Source organism: Balaenoptera musculus, chromosome 7, assembly GCF_009873245.2.
Source record: "Balaenoptera musculus isolate JJ_BM4_2016_0621 chromosome 7, mBalMus1.pri.v3, whole genome shotgun sequence".
In the NCBI taxonomy this organism is placed as follows: Eukaryota; Metazoa; Chordata; class Mammalia; order Artiodactyla; family Balaenopteridae; genus Balaenoptera; species Balaenoptera musculus.
Window position 1 is genome coordinate 75,393,225 of NC_045791.1, and position 14,226 is coordinate 75,407,450.

The 14,226-nt window shown below is 40.2% G+C and overlaps 1 long non-coding RNA gene across 2 annotated transcripts; it reads right to left on the reverse strand.

The window, feature by feature from the left end:
* LOC118898330 lies at positions 1–14,179 on the reverse strand. 2 transcript variants are annotated; one of them, XR_005020669.1, is made up of 3 exons: positions 14,048–14,179; positions 10,895–10,968; positions 1–536 (listed from the first exon to the last, which is right to left on the reverse strand). It is a non-coding gene; the product is annotated as an uncharacterized LOC118898330 (long non-coding RNA). The 2 variants fall into 2 exon arrangements; XR_005020670.1 differs by lacking the exon at positions 1–536 and adding an exon at positions 6,637–6,964.
* Positions 14,180–14,226: the final 47 nt, after the last annotated feature.

The following is a 14,226-nucleotide window of genomic DNA, read 5'->3' on the forward strand; positions in this document are numbered from 1 at the left end:
CATGTGGACCTTAGTTGAGGCATGTGGACTTCTTAGTTGGGGCGTGCATGCAGGGTCTAGTTCCCCAGCCAAGGATCAAACGCGGGCCCCTTGCATTGGGAGCTTGGAGTCTTACCCACTGGACCACCAGGGAAGTCCCCCTGAGGAGCTTCTTAAAAGTGTAGGTTGTAAACCCAAATTCCAGAGAGTGATTCAGTGAGTTTGAGGTGAAGCCCAAGAGTTGATAATCTTTACAGGTGGCCTACTACCATGCATTGAGAAACACTGCATATCAAAGCCTCTTTTCTCATCTATATCTGAATTCTGGGAGAAGGCAGACAGATCTCCCATGTTCCATGGTCAGAAGGAGAAATAAATGTACCCGGTGTTCAGCAGCCACCCACCCCCACCCACTTTTAGATAAAATGTGCCTATGGGTGAGAAAGAATGAGCAGCATCGATATGAGAGAAAAAGCACAGAAGAGCTTTACAGGGAGCCAAACTTCAGCCAAGGCAATTGTTCTCAACACCACAGGATGCAACACCTCCTTATTCTCCTGAAATAAAAATCAGAGAATATGACCTGATCATTCTGAAATATCAATATAATACCCTAACTGAAATATAAATAAAAGAAAAATGCTTATGATAAAAAGATATATTGAGGAGTAGGAGATTTTATGAATCACAGGTTAGAGGTTCCAAAGGCACAAAGGAAAGGTTTAAGAGTGAAAATCAGGAAAGAGGAAGCACTGAGCTGTATAATAATGAGGCTAAAGGAGAGAATGATTATTAGAGGGTCTCTTAGACATTGAGCAAGGATAACAAGCAGAGGTGTCTTGCTATTAGGTTGTCAACATAAATGGTCCTGGGAACCCTCAGGTGGGTGGAGCTAAAGCAGGGTTAAATGGACTCTCATGCCACAATCTTCCATGGCAAGGGACAGCAAACTGGCCCATTAGCCATATTTGGCTGCCATCTTTTTTTTTTTTTTTTATATTTGGTGGTAAAATATATATAACATAAAATATACCATTTGAATCATTTTTAAGTATACAATTCAGTGCATTAAGTACATTAAATGCATTTCTACATTAAGTACAAGCTACTGTACAACTATCACAACTATATATATCCAAACTTTTTTATCACCCCAAGCAGAAACTCTGTAACTATTAAGCAACAATTTCTCATTCCCCCTTCCCCTGAGTCCCTGGTAATGTCTAATCTTTCTGTCTATACAAACTTGCCTTTTTAAGATATTTCATGTAATTGGAATCATACAATATTTGTCCTTTTGTGTCTGGCTTATTCCACTTAGCATATTTTCAAGGTTCATCCATGTTGTAGCATATGTCAGAACTTTTTTTTTTATAGACTGTTATTGGAGTACAATTGCTTCACAACACTGTGTTAGTTTCTGCTGCACAACAAAGTGAATCAGCCATATGCATACACATGTCCCCATATCCTCTCTCTCTTGAGTCTCCCTCCCATCCTCCCTATCCCACCCCTCTAGGTCATCGCAAAGCACCAAGACAATCTCCCTGTGCTATGTTGCTGCTCCTACCATCCAACTATTTTACATTTGGTAGTGTATACATGTTGATGCTACTATCACTTCGCCCCAGCTTCCCCCTCCCACCTCATGTCCTCAAGTCCATTCTCTATGTCTACCTCTTTATTCCTGCCCTGCAACTAGGTTCATCAGTACCTTTTTTTTTTTTTTTTTAGATTCCATATATATGCGTTAGCATACGGTATTTGTTTTTCTCCTTCTGACTTACTTCACTCTGTATGACAGACTCTAGGTCCATCCGCCTCACTACAAATAACTCAATTTCGTTTCTTTTTATGGCTGAGTAATATTCCATTGTATATATGTGCCACATCTTCTTTATCCATTCATCTGTGGATGGACATTTAGGTTGGTTCCATGTCTGGCTATTGTAAATAGTGCTGCAAGAACATTGTGGTACATGTCTCTTTTTGAATTATGGTTTTCTCAGGGTATATGCCCAGTAGCGGGATTGCTGGGTCATACGGTAGTTCTATTTTTTAGTTTTTTAAGGAACCTCCATACTGTTTTCCATAGTGGTTGTATCAATTTACATTCCCACCAACAGTGCAGGAGGGTCCCCTTTCACTACACCCTTTCCAGCATTTATCGTTTCTAGATTTTTTGATAATGGCCATTCTAACCAGTGTGAGGTGATACCTCACTGTAGTTTTGATTTGCATTTCTCTAATAATTAGTGATGTTGAGCATCTTTTCATGTGCCTCTTGGTCATCTGTATGTCTTCCTTGGTGAAATGTCTATTTAGGTCTTCTGCCCATTTTTTAACTGGATTGTTTGTTTTTTTGATATTGAGCTCCATGAGCTGTTTGTATATTTTGGAGATTAATCCTTTGTCTGTTGTTTCATTTGCAAATATTTTCTCTCTCTGAGGGTTGTCTTTTTGTCTTGTTTATGGTTTCCTTTGCTGTGCAAAAGCTTTTAATTTTAATTAAGTCCCATTTGTTTATTTTTGTTTTTATTTACATTACTCTAGAAGGTGGGTCAAAAAAGATCTTGCTGTGGTTTATGTCAAAGAGTGTTTTTCCTGTGTTTTCCTCTAAGGGTTTTATAGTGTCTGGTCTTACATTTAAGTCTTTAATCCATTTGGAGTTTATTTTTGTGTATGCTGTTAGGTAGTGTTCCAATTTCATTCTTTTACACATAGCTGTCCAGTTTCCCCAGTACCACTTATTGAAGAGGCTGTCTTTTCTCCATTGTATGTTCTTGCCTCCATTGTTGTAAATTAGGTGTCCATATGTGCGTGGGTTTATCTCTGGGCATTCTATCCTGTACCATTGATCTATAGTTCTGTTTTTGGGCCAGTACCATACTGTCTTGATTACCGTAGCTTTGTGGTATAGTTTGAAGTTGGGGAGCCTGATTCCTCCAACTCCGTTTTTCTTTCTCAAGATTGCTTTGGCTATTCGGGATCTTTTGTGTTTCCATATGAATTGCAAAATTTTTTGTTCTAATTCTGTAAAGAATGCCATTGGTAGTTTGATAGGGATTGCATTGAACCTGTAGATTGCTTTGGGTAGTATAGTCATTTTCACAATATTGATTCTTCCAATCCAAGAACATGGAGAACTTCATTCTTTTTAAGGCTGAGAAATGTTTCATTTTATATATATATAAATGTCACATTTTGTTTATCCATTCTTCTCATTCTTCTATTGATCGACATGGGTTATTTCCACCTTTCGGCTATCATAAATAATGCTGCAATGAACACTGTTGTACAAATACCTGCTGAGTCTTTGTTTTCAATTCTTTTGGGTGTATATACACCTGGGAGTTGAATTGCTGAGTCATAATTCTATGTTTAGTTTTTTGAGGAACTACCAAACTGTTTTCCAAAGCAGCTACACACTTTTACAGTGGCAATGCATGAAGAATCCAATTTCTCCACATCCTCACCAACACTTTTTTTTATAGCTATTCTAATAGGTGTGAAGTGGTATTTCATTGTAGTTTTGATTTGCATTTGCCTATTGGCTAAGGATGTTTAGCATATTTTCATATGCTTATTGGCCATTTGTGTATCTCCTTTGGAGAAATGTCTATTCAAGTCTTTTGCCCATTTTTTAATTGAGTTGGGTTTTTTTTTTTTGTGGTTATTGTTAACCACAGATATATATATATATATATATATCTGCCTCCAGTTCCTAGCACAGAGCTCCTAAAACCCCTGAACCCTTGTAAAACCCTGAGTGATAAAAGCACTAGGAGCATCTCCTGTTCTAATATTTGGTCTTTGACGGTGTCCTTGACACAGAACTACTAAAACCCTCAGTGAATTCCTAAGGGAGAAGAGCGCTAGGAGCATCTTTTATTCTATTGAGGCAACTCTGAGTGGGCTCCTGGATGGCTACTAGATTGGGGTTTGTCACCAGAAAGACCAAGTCATAATTAGAAGCTTGGAATTTTCAGTCATCCACTCCTCACTTCTCCAAAGAGGGGGGGCTGGAAATGGAGTAAATAATTGATCATGTCTCTGTGATGAAGCCTCCAAAAAAATTCCAATAGTACGGGGTTCAGAGAGCTTCCAGGTTGGCAAACACATGCATGCCGGGAAGGTGACACACACCAACTCCATGAGGACAGAAGCTCCTGCACTCAGGACCCTCCAGGACCTCATCGTATGTATCTCTTCATCTGGCTGTTCATCTGTATTCTTTATCACATCCTTTAATAAACTAGTTAACTTAAGTGTTCCCCTGAGTTCTGTGAGCCTCTCAAAAAAATTATTCGAACTTGGACTTCCCTGGTGGTCCAGCGGTTAAGACTCCATGCTTCCAATGCAGGGGGCAAGGGTTTGCTCCCTGGTTGGGGAAGTTCCACATGCCATGGGATGTGGCCGAAAATAAATAATTTAAAAAAATTAATCGAACCTGAGTAGAGGGTTATGGGAACCTCTGATTTGTATGCAAACCAGACAGAAGTTGTGGGTAACCTGGGAACCTACTACTTGTGATTGGCATATGAAGTAGGGCGGGTGCAGTCTTGTGGGACTAAGCCCTTAGCCTGTGGGATCTGACACTATCTCCGGGTAGACAGTGTTAGAATTGAGTTAAACTGTAAGACACCCAGCTGGTGTCAGAGAGAATTACTTGGTGTGGGACAAACCTCCACACATTTGGTGACAAAAAGTGAATTGTTTTGTGTGAGTAGCAAAGGAGACACACAGGAGAAATACAAAGGTGGGAAACTGAGTTTTTCTAATTCACTGTGTGTTGACTTTCACCCTGTTGACAGTGTCTTTTGATGCACAAGCTTTTAATTATGATGAAGTCCAACTTATCTTTTTTTTTCTTCTGTTGCTTGAGCATTTGGTGTCATATCCAAGAAATCATTGCCAAATCCAATGGCATGAATAATTTAGTTTTGATTCCAAAAAACAATGTATATTATAAATTATTCAAATAGTATCCCCCCAAAAGATATAAAATGAAAAGTAAAAGCCTTACCTCACATGTCTCATTCCCCAATGGTTAAGTGTATTTTATGTATTCATTAACGTTATACATATACAAACACATTCAGTATACATATTATTTTTTTTTTCACACACACACACTGTATTTTATTTTTACAAGAGATAAATAGACTGACACCAAGCATTGTACATGGATGACCACAACAAAAGCAACAATGATTGCAATTACCAAACATGAAACACACTCATACTATGTCATAATATTGACATTCAGTCCAGTAATCCTCCACTGTAACAGCTCCTTTACTTTGCAGTGAAAATTGATTTGTATATTCTTTGCCTCTGAGAACTTGTGGGATTTTTTTTTTTAATTCAGACAGAAAGTCTGAATTTTTACACCAGATTCTTAAAAGGAAGACTGTTTAAGAAGGGGGATGTTGGCAGAAATTACACACTATAAAATCACAAATTATTCCAAAAAGGAAAGAGTTCAAACACAAAGATGCTAATATGAATAAATAAGAAGCATCTTGATAAAATCAGACTTTAAAAAAGGTCAAAAGATGATAGGAGGCCTACATAAGAAAAATAAATCAGTAGCATCTGGGTCAGTGAATACATGGAGATTGGGGAGAGTGGCACACTCAAGAGATGGAAGCTTAGGGCTTCCCTGGTGGCACAGTGGTTAAGAATCCACCTGCCAATGCAGGGGACACGGGTTCGAGCCCTGGTCCAGGAAGATTCCACATGCCGCGGAGCAACTAAGCCCGTGTGCCACAACTACTGCGCCTGCGCTCTAGAGGCCGTGAGCCACAACTACTGAGCCCGTGTGCCACAACTACTGAAGCCCGTGCGCCTAGAGCCCATGTTCCGCAACAAGAGAAGCCACCACAATGAGAAGCCTGCTCACCGCCAACGAAGAGTAGCCCCCGCTCGCCGCAACTACAGAAAGCCCGTGTGCAGCAACAAAGACCCAATGCAGGCAAAAATAAATAAATATATAAATTTATTAAAAAAAAAGAGATGGAAGCTTCAAGCCCCTTCCCACATAATCTTGCCCTATGCATTTCTTCCATCTGACTCCATATTCCTCATATTCTTCTATAACCAACTGGTAATCTAAGGATATACTGAGTAAAGATGCTGGGGAATGTGGAATATGCCTTGAAGACCTGTAGCAGAGAGATACTATAGCACGACTGCCTTGTCTATGCATACATCATAAAGGCTGCATCAGTGAATGGTTTGAAGTACAGTTGATCCTTGAACAACATGAGTTTGAACTGCAAGGGTCTGCTTACAGGTAGGTTTTTTTCTTTCTTTCTTTTCTTTTTTTTTAAATAAACATTTATTTATTTACGGCTGTGTTGGGTCTTCGTTGCTGCGAGCGGGATTTCTCTAGTTGCGGTGAGCGGGGGCTACTCTTCGTTGCGGTGCGCGGGCTGCTCACTGCAGTGGCTTCTCTTGTTGCAGAGCACGGGCCCTAGGCGCGCAGGCTTAAGTAGTTGTGGTGCGTGGGCTCAGTAGTTCTGGCTCGCGGGCTCTAGAGTGCAGGCTCAGTAGTCGTGGCGCACGGGCTTAGTTGCTCCGCGGCATGTGGGATCTTCCCGGACCAGGGCTCGAACCCATGTCCCCTGCATTGGCAGGCAGATTCTTAACCACTGCGCCACCAGGGAAGCCCTGGGTGTTTTTCAATAGTAAATACTACAGTGCTACACAATCCACATCCACAGTTGCTCGAACCTGAGGATGCAGAACCATGGATATAGAGGAGCCAAGTATAGGGAGGGCCGACTATAAGTTATACTCGGAGTTTAGACTATGAGGAGGGTCAGCACCCCTAACCCCCTTGGGGGTTCAAGGGTCAAGGGTCAAGAGTAAATAGATCTTGGCCTGAGCACCCTTCAGATTAAGCATCAGATTCCTGTCTTACAGGTTTTCTTGTCTTTTGAAGGTGCTTGAAAAACAGAGGGGATGTGAAGATCTGTCTCTGGTAAAACAAAAACAAAAATGAAGACATACTCAGCCAGAAATCTGAGTTCTCTGAGACTCAATAACATGGAGACAAACAATCATACAGGAAAAAATATATTGCTGAAAAGAGTACAATTACCACAGAACTCAGTGTAACAAACTTGCATACAAAGGACACACAGGGATTTTGAAAATGCTGCATATCTCTTAATAGTCATCTATATAGGTAATACTGATAAACATTTTGCATTCAGATGCCAGAGTTAACTGATTTAAAAGTTGATTTACTATTAAATTCTCAGAGCTGTGCAACTAGTTGTGTTTTTTTAGTTTGGGATCTCTATTTTTCCCAATATGATGTTTCTGCATTCATCTATTCTTAAATTGAAGACTACGTAATTTACTTCTTATAAATAAGTCTTAAATGTGAACCAAGAAATGTAATCAAGCAGTAAAACGTTCTCTGAATGTATACCATGATCTCAATTCTTCTATTTTCCCCCCAAGAGTGGAAAATAGACTTCTACATAAGAAAGCTAAAATATATTAATATTTTTAAAGTTTTAACAATATCAGGATGCAGTCCAAAGAGTAAATCAAGTGCATAATTACATTTTAATTAATCAAATCTAGGATTGTCTACTGAATTGCAATTTATTAAATCTATTGTGTCCTCTTAAATAAAACTGCTAAATAGTTAATCAACAATGAATCACCTTGTAGCTATGTAACTTTTCTTTTAAGCTATGCACTTTTTAAAAAATACCAATTACCAATTTTAAGTGCTGCCACCTACAGCAACTTTAACAGGTATTTTCATTTGTTCTTTTCATGTAATTATTTTACTGTGCTTTGCATCTCCAGGCAGTTTTCCCATATTTGGGTAAAATGTTTAGCAGGTTATAAACTTAGTAACTTATAAAGAGGATAAAATAAAATTTTCTTGAGTGGAAAAAAAAGAAACTTAAAAGTGTCAGAAACCTATAACAATAGTGTAAGAAAGGCTAAAACTCTCAGTGAGCTGAGGCTTATGATGAAATACTAAGATAAATTAAAAAGCTCTTGTTTGGAGCAAGAATAATGAAACCAATTCTGGTGCTTGAGGTGGATGGTTCAATACAACAGATGACAAAGTGAACTCCCCAATTCATTTGTTCCTTTGTTTTCTATTAAGAAAAATAATCCCAAAACTAAAAGGAAAAAAATATGAGTAAAAGAGAAATGGGCTTAATTTAAATGAGGCAAGGTAACAGTAAGAGAGTAACTGACAGCTTTAAATGAGGGCAGGTGTCCTGGTCTCAACCAACCACATCCCACATCCCAAAAGAACTTGCTGATGTACCAAAAGCACTTTTAAGAGCAATCTCAACAAAATGTATTATTTGTGATGGAGGACACAAGATATGAAAGATCTGAAACCCACATTATGCAAACTGACTAAAGAAATAATGTTTCACACCAAGAAGAGGAGACAGGAGAATAGACATTATATCTCAGATTTTTAAAATGGTAATCCTAATATAAAATATTTATTCTATTGGCTTCATGTATTATAGAAATACCATAGAAACTCCAGTATTTCAGTTGCTTTGTAGTCCAGTGCACATAGACACAATTATAATTCTAACTGTAATTAATTACAATTCTAATTGTATTAGAAACAATTCTAATACTAAGTGGTTAGAGTAGTTAGATACGTTTGTGGTATTTTAGGAGGATAGTACAGAAGTATCAAACCATGCTATCTATAGATATATCTAATTCCTAAGGTGAGGCTTCCTAGGTGGGGTGACATTGGGTCAGTCTCACAGAATGAAAAGGAGTAAGCCAGATGAAAGGCAATAGAGGAGACAGGGGTGGGAATAGGAAGGAGGACCTTTAGGAAAAGAGGGCAGTGTAGGCAAAAAAACACCACCGTGTCTGTAGAGGATCTAGAAGCAGTTCTATGTGGCTAGATGCTACAGTGTGTGGCAGGGAGCAGCAAAAGGGGAATTCTAGGGTCAGATCAGAAGGTTGGTCATATAACCAGGAAGAATCTGCTTTCTTGATAAACTCTGAATGCCCTGAACTAAAACTTTCTGGATCTGGAAAGCTGAGAAGAGCCCCTAAACTAGGCTGTCACCCTTTGTGGCCCCCCCGGTATTCAATTATCCTCTTTTCTCTTGCTCAAATTTCTAGTTTTGACTCAGTCTAATTCACCTGCTTTAAAAAACAGTTCTATGGGAATTCCCTGGCAGTCCAGTGGTTAGGACTCCGCACTTCCACTGCAGGAGGCATAGGTTCAATCCCTGGTCATGGAACTAAGATCCTGCAACCTGCACGGAGCGACCAAAAAAAACAGTTCTAAAATTTTAGTATTACAAGGTTGTTGCTACATCTTTCACGAAGTCATGTAGGATAAAACAGCTCTCTGACTCAAGTCAAAGACAAGGGTTTACTTGCTGGCTATGCTGCTTTCTAGCGTGTGCAAGTTACTTAACATCCCTAAACCTGTTTCCTAAGGTCTTAGTCAATGTGCCGAAGGACCGAATCAAAAAGGCCTCATTGCGCCAACACAGATACACCAATATCAACTAGTGCTTCCTCCTCAGAGATCTGAGCCCTAGTTCGTGGGGTTTGGGAGTAGCGGGTGTGTCTCCTTTATGCTTCTTAGGCACTAGCACCAGCCAAGCAGTGCCCTCCCCCTTAGAGATCGGGGTTCCTGCATTTTGGTACCCCTCCACCAAGTTTCTAAGTTCTAATAACACCAACTTCTTCCTTGTTCCCCCAGCCCTAGAGCAGCAAAGAGTCAGGCCTGCCTGGTATCCTTTGAAAGACCTGCCTACAAGGCTGGCCCTTCGCTGGCATTTGGGAACTTGGATTTCAGGTGAGTTTCCAACATTCCCAGAAATGACAAGGCTGTCTCACTGTGCCTAAACTGTGCAAGCAATATGGCTTATGCCAAACAACAGCTTTCCTTGGGGAGTTGGAAATTTAGCACCTAGGTAGAGGGTGCCTATGTGATCAGCCCCCAATAAAAACCCTGGTACTGCACCAAGTCTCTCTCTTCTTTTTTTTTTTTAATCTAAGATGGTCTTTTTTTTTTTTTTTGGCTGCGCTGGGTCTTCGTTGCTGTGCGCAGGCTTTCTCTAGTTGCAGTGAACAGGGGCTACTCTTCGTGGCGGTGTGCTGGCTTATTGTGGTGGCTTCTCTTGTTGCAGAGCACGGGCTCTAGTCACGCAGGCTGCAGTAGTTGTGGCACGCTGGCTCTAGAGCATAGGCACAGTAGTCGTGGCACACGGACTTAGCTGCTCCATGGCATGTGGGATCTTCTGGACCAGGTATCGAACCCGTGTCCCCTGCGTTAGCAGGCAGATTCTTAACCACTGTGCCAACAGGGAAGTCCCTGCACCGAATCTCTTGATTCTCAGCTTCTCTGGTTGGCAACATTTCACACATGTTGTCAGAACTTGTGTCAGAAGACTTAAGCATGTCACCTTAGTTCTCCAATCCCTATTTAACAATGTCTTTATATTAAATTTTGTTTAAAATAACTGGTATAATTTCCCTGATTGGTCCCTAACTGACACAGCCAATCAGTAAGGACAAACTGTCTAGTTAATCCCCTTTGATAATTGATTTTTATTAGAAACTAACATCTGTAATTACACTAATCTCTCGTAATTCAGTTCCTGATTCAGTCAAGGAAGGTGTTCTTTCAACCAAACACTTCACAAAGACAGTCCCTGTAAGAGATCATTGAGCATGCTGGGAAGATTATTCTATTGATCAAAAAGGTGCCAGTAATGAGATTATGTTAAGTCTGAAAGCTTGCTTTATTTCAGGAGAGAAATATAAGTGATGTTTAAAGGTCTTATTCTGTGGTTAAAATTCATCCTATATTTGTTTTGACCAGAGGCTTGATTAAAAACAGTATTAACACAAAGTCATAGCCATCTCTATTTACCTGAAGACTTTCTGGTTCTGTTCAGTCTGTATTCAGGGTTCTGAAGTGAGCAAAAGGTCAAAGTATATTTCTACCTGGAAGTCAATCAGGAAAATTTCATTTGTAAAGATCACATGAAAGGCAGAAATTAAATATACACATTATATATATGTGTATATATACAGATATAGATAGAAGAAATATATATATAGATTTCAAACATCCACAAAAATTAGATACAATACTATAATAAACTCTCAATTATCCATATCCAGTTCAGTAATTATCAACAAATGATCAATTTTGTTTCATACACTCTATTCCTCCACCCCCACTGGATCATTTTAAAGTAAATCACAAACATATTTCACCTGTAATCTTCAGTACAAATCTTTACTGAAGTAGAGATTTCAGTTGAATTTCCCAGTCTTGTATATGTCTTTTAATATTTGGTTTGTTCAAAACAAAATCTAAACAATGCCTCCTAAATCTTATAAATCTACAATAATCCCCCCACACCCTCAATCCTCCTTCTCTACTTGACATTTATTTGTTGAAGAAATTGGCTCATTTGTCCTACAGAATTTCCCATATTCTGTATTTGGCAGATTATATCCCCTTGGTGTCATTTAACATGCTCTTCTATCCCTTGTTTAAACTGGCATACCTAAAAGCTTGACTAGATTCAGATTCAATTATTTTGGCAAGAATATTTAATAGGTGGTGTTGTGTCAAATATATTTTTGGCAGCATAACTGGTTTGGACTCTAAGGTACCGCTTCCCACAGGTCTCTGCTGAATTTTAATTTACTACCAATCTTCTCCTATTGTATAAACAGATTTTTAGCCCACAATTTATAGAAGCACTGTCATCTACTAAAACTGAACCAGAATTTATCACTTTTAAACTTCTGACGTATTACTCTTTGCTGAGAAGTCCAGCGAGTACCATACATTGTCATCTACTGCAAAGATGCCTTTACTTGCCTTAAAAAATTTTCTTTTAGTAGGGGGGAACTATTCAATTGGGTGACCCAATTCAGTACATATTTTCTTATGTCTCGGAAGAGTTCAGTAAGAAAATGTTTGGTAAATTTAATAAAAGAAGGCCTTCTATTAAGTTCACAAGTACATCATGTATTGTTTTGAAAAATATGTTTAACAGGCTTTCTAGTTAACAATACCAATAGTTTGAAATAGAACTTCGTAGGATGTGGCAGTGTAATGCCTATATTTTGTAGGCAACTTGTAACCACTGTGATGTTGAGTGGGGGAGTAATACGGTAAAAATGTGTTTTTGTTTTTTTTTTTCTAAGTATCTTCTTTTTTTTTTTTTTTTAATAGCTACTTTATTTATTTATTTATTATTTATTTTTGGCTGTGTTGGGTCTTCGGTTCGTGCGAGGGCTTTCTCCAGTTGCGGCAAGCGGGGGCCACTCTTCATCGCGGTGCGCGGGCCTTTCACTATCGCGGCCCCTCCCGTTGCGGGGCACAGGCTCCAGACGCGCAGGCTCAGTAGTTGTGGCTCACGGGCCCAGCCACTCCGTGGCATGTGGGATCTTCCCAGACCAGGGCTCGAACCCGTGTCCCCTGCATTAGCAGGCAGATTCTCAACCACTACGCCACCAGGGAAGCCCCTAAAAATGTGTTTTAAAGGAAGATATTACTGGTAATATTTAAGCTTTAAGGCAAGAAAAGCAGGGATTGTGTATTTGAAGGTAATCTGATATACAATTGTCTGGATGCAGCTACAGAACCACCTCAATCAACAACTACATCCTGTGTTGTATTGAAAAGTGCTTTACAGGGTTTCCCTGGTGGCGCAGTGGTTAAGAATCCGCCTGCCAATGCAGGGGACACGGGTTCGAGCCCTGGTCTGGGAGGATCCCACATGCCGCAGAGCAACTAAGCCCGTGCGCCACAACTACTGAAGCCCGCCCGCCTAGAGCCCGTGCTCTGCAACAAGCCCGCGCACCACAACGGAGAGGAGCCCCTGCTCTCTGCAACTAGAGAAAGCCCGCGCGCAGCAACAAAGACCTAAGGCAGCCAAAAATAAATAAATAAATACATAAATTTATTTTTAAAAAAAAGAAAAGTGCTTGACGTTCTTTGTAGCTGGTGATTTCAACTCACTCCACAAAGCATCTAGTAAGGGATGACTGCAATGAACAAAGCAAGAGCAGAAAATAATAATCATACATACACACAGAAGCTGGAATATTTATGTAAATGTAAATCAGATCAAGTCACCTCAAATGACTTCCCTTCACACATAGAATGAAATCCAAAGTTGGTACCATGGCCTCCCAAGTACTATGAAAAAGCCCTCACTACCTCTAATCTCATTTCCTGCCACTCTCCTCCTCACTCACTGTGATCCAAAGCCCTTGCTCCTCATGAAACATGGCAAGAATGTTTCTGTCTGGGGCCTTTGCACTTGCTGTTCCCTCCACCTGAAGATACTTTCCCCCTCAAACAGTCATATCGTTCACCTCCTCACTTCATTTAGGTCTCTGTTCATTATCACTTCCTCAGAGGCCCACCTGACCACCTTATATAAAACAGCACCCCACCTTACCCCTCTCCATCTCCTTTCCCTGCTTTACTTTTTTCTACACCATATGATTATCTGACACTGTATTATATTAATTGATTTAATATATTGATTTCGCCCACTCTAGAATATAAGCTCTATGATAGTAAAGACTTTTGGTCACTTATCCAGCACCTAAAACAGCGAACAGTGAGTGCTCCATAAATATTTGTTGACTACATTTAAGCAGCAGAATGCAGTAAGTAGTATGGCTATTCTCACTTTACGGTTTACAGGAAACTATGACATATAAAGACTAAACAAGTACCTGGCAACAAACAAAGGGGAAAAAAATGTCAAGCCTTGATGAATGATTCCTGAAATGGGTAAATCGAAGCAAAGTCTGGTTTGTATGGAGGAAGGGAAACCCAAACCATGCACGGACACCAATTAAAATGTTGGCCACACACGAAAAAGGCAAATAGAACCGAGTCTCTTCCCTAAGGCCGTGACCATGTAGTGTCCTCACAACAACCTCACGGGGTAAGTGCGGCAGGTACTATATTAGACAGTCATTAACAGCAAGACTGACGGCCAGACTTCGCAGCCGGCAAGGATGGCGGGTCCGACCCAGCACTCACCGGTTTGGGCAGTTACATAATCAACACCCAGAACCTCGGGCTTCCTCCCGCCCCTGGGTTGGCATCACGTGGCAGGCCTCGCGACCGGAAGCAGCTCCCAAGAGAACCGCGGCAGTTGGCGAATCCGGGGAAGAGTTCCAGCGCGGGAGGTGAAGTGAAAGGTCACGGTGGTTCTTACG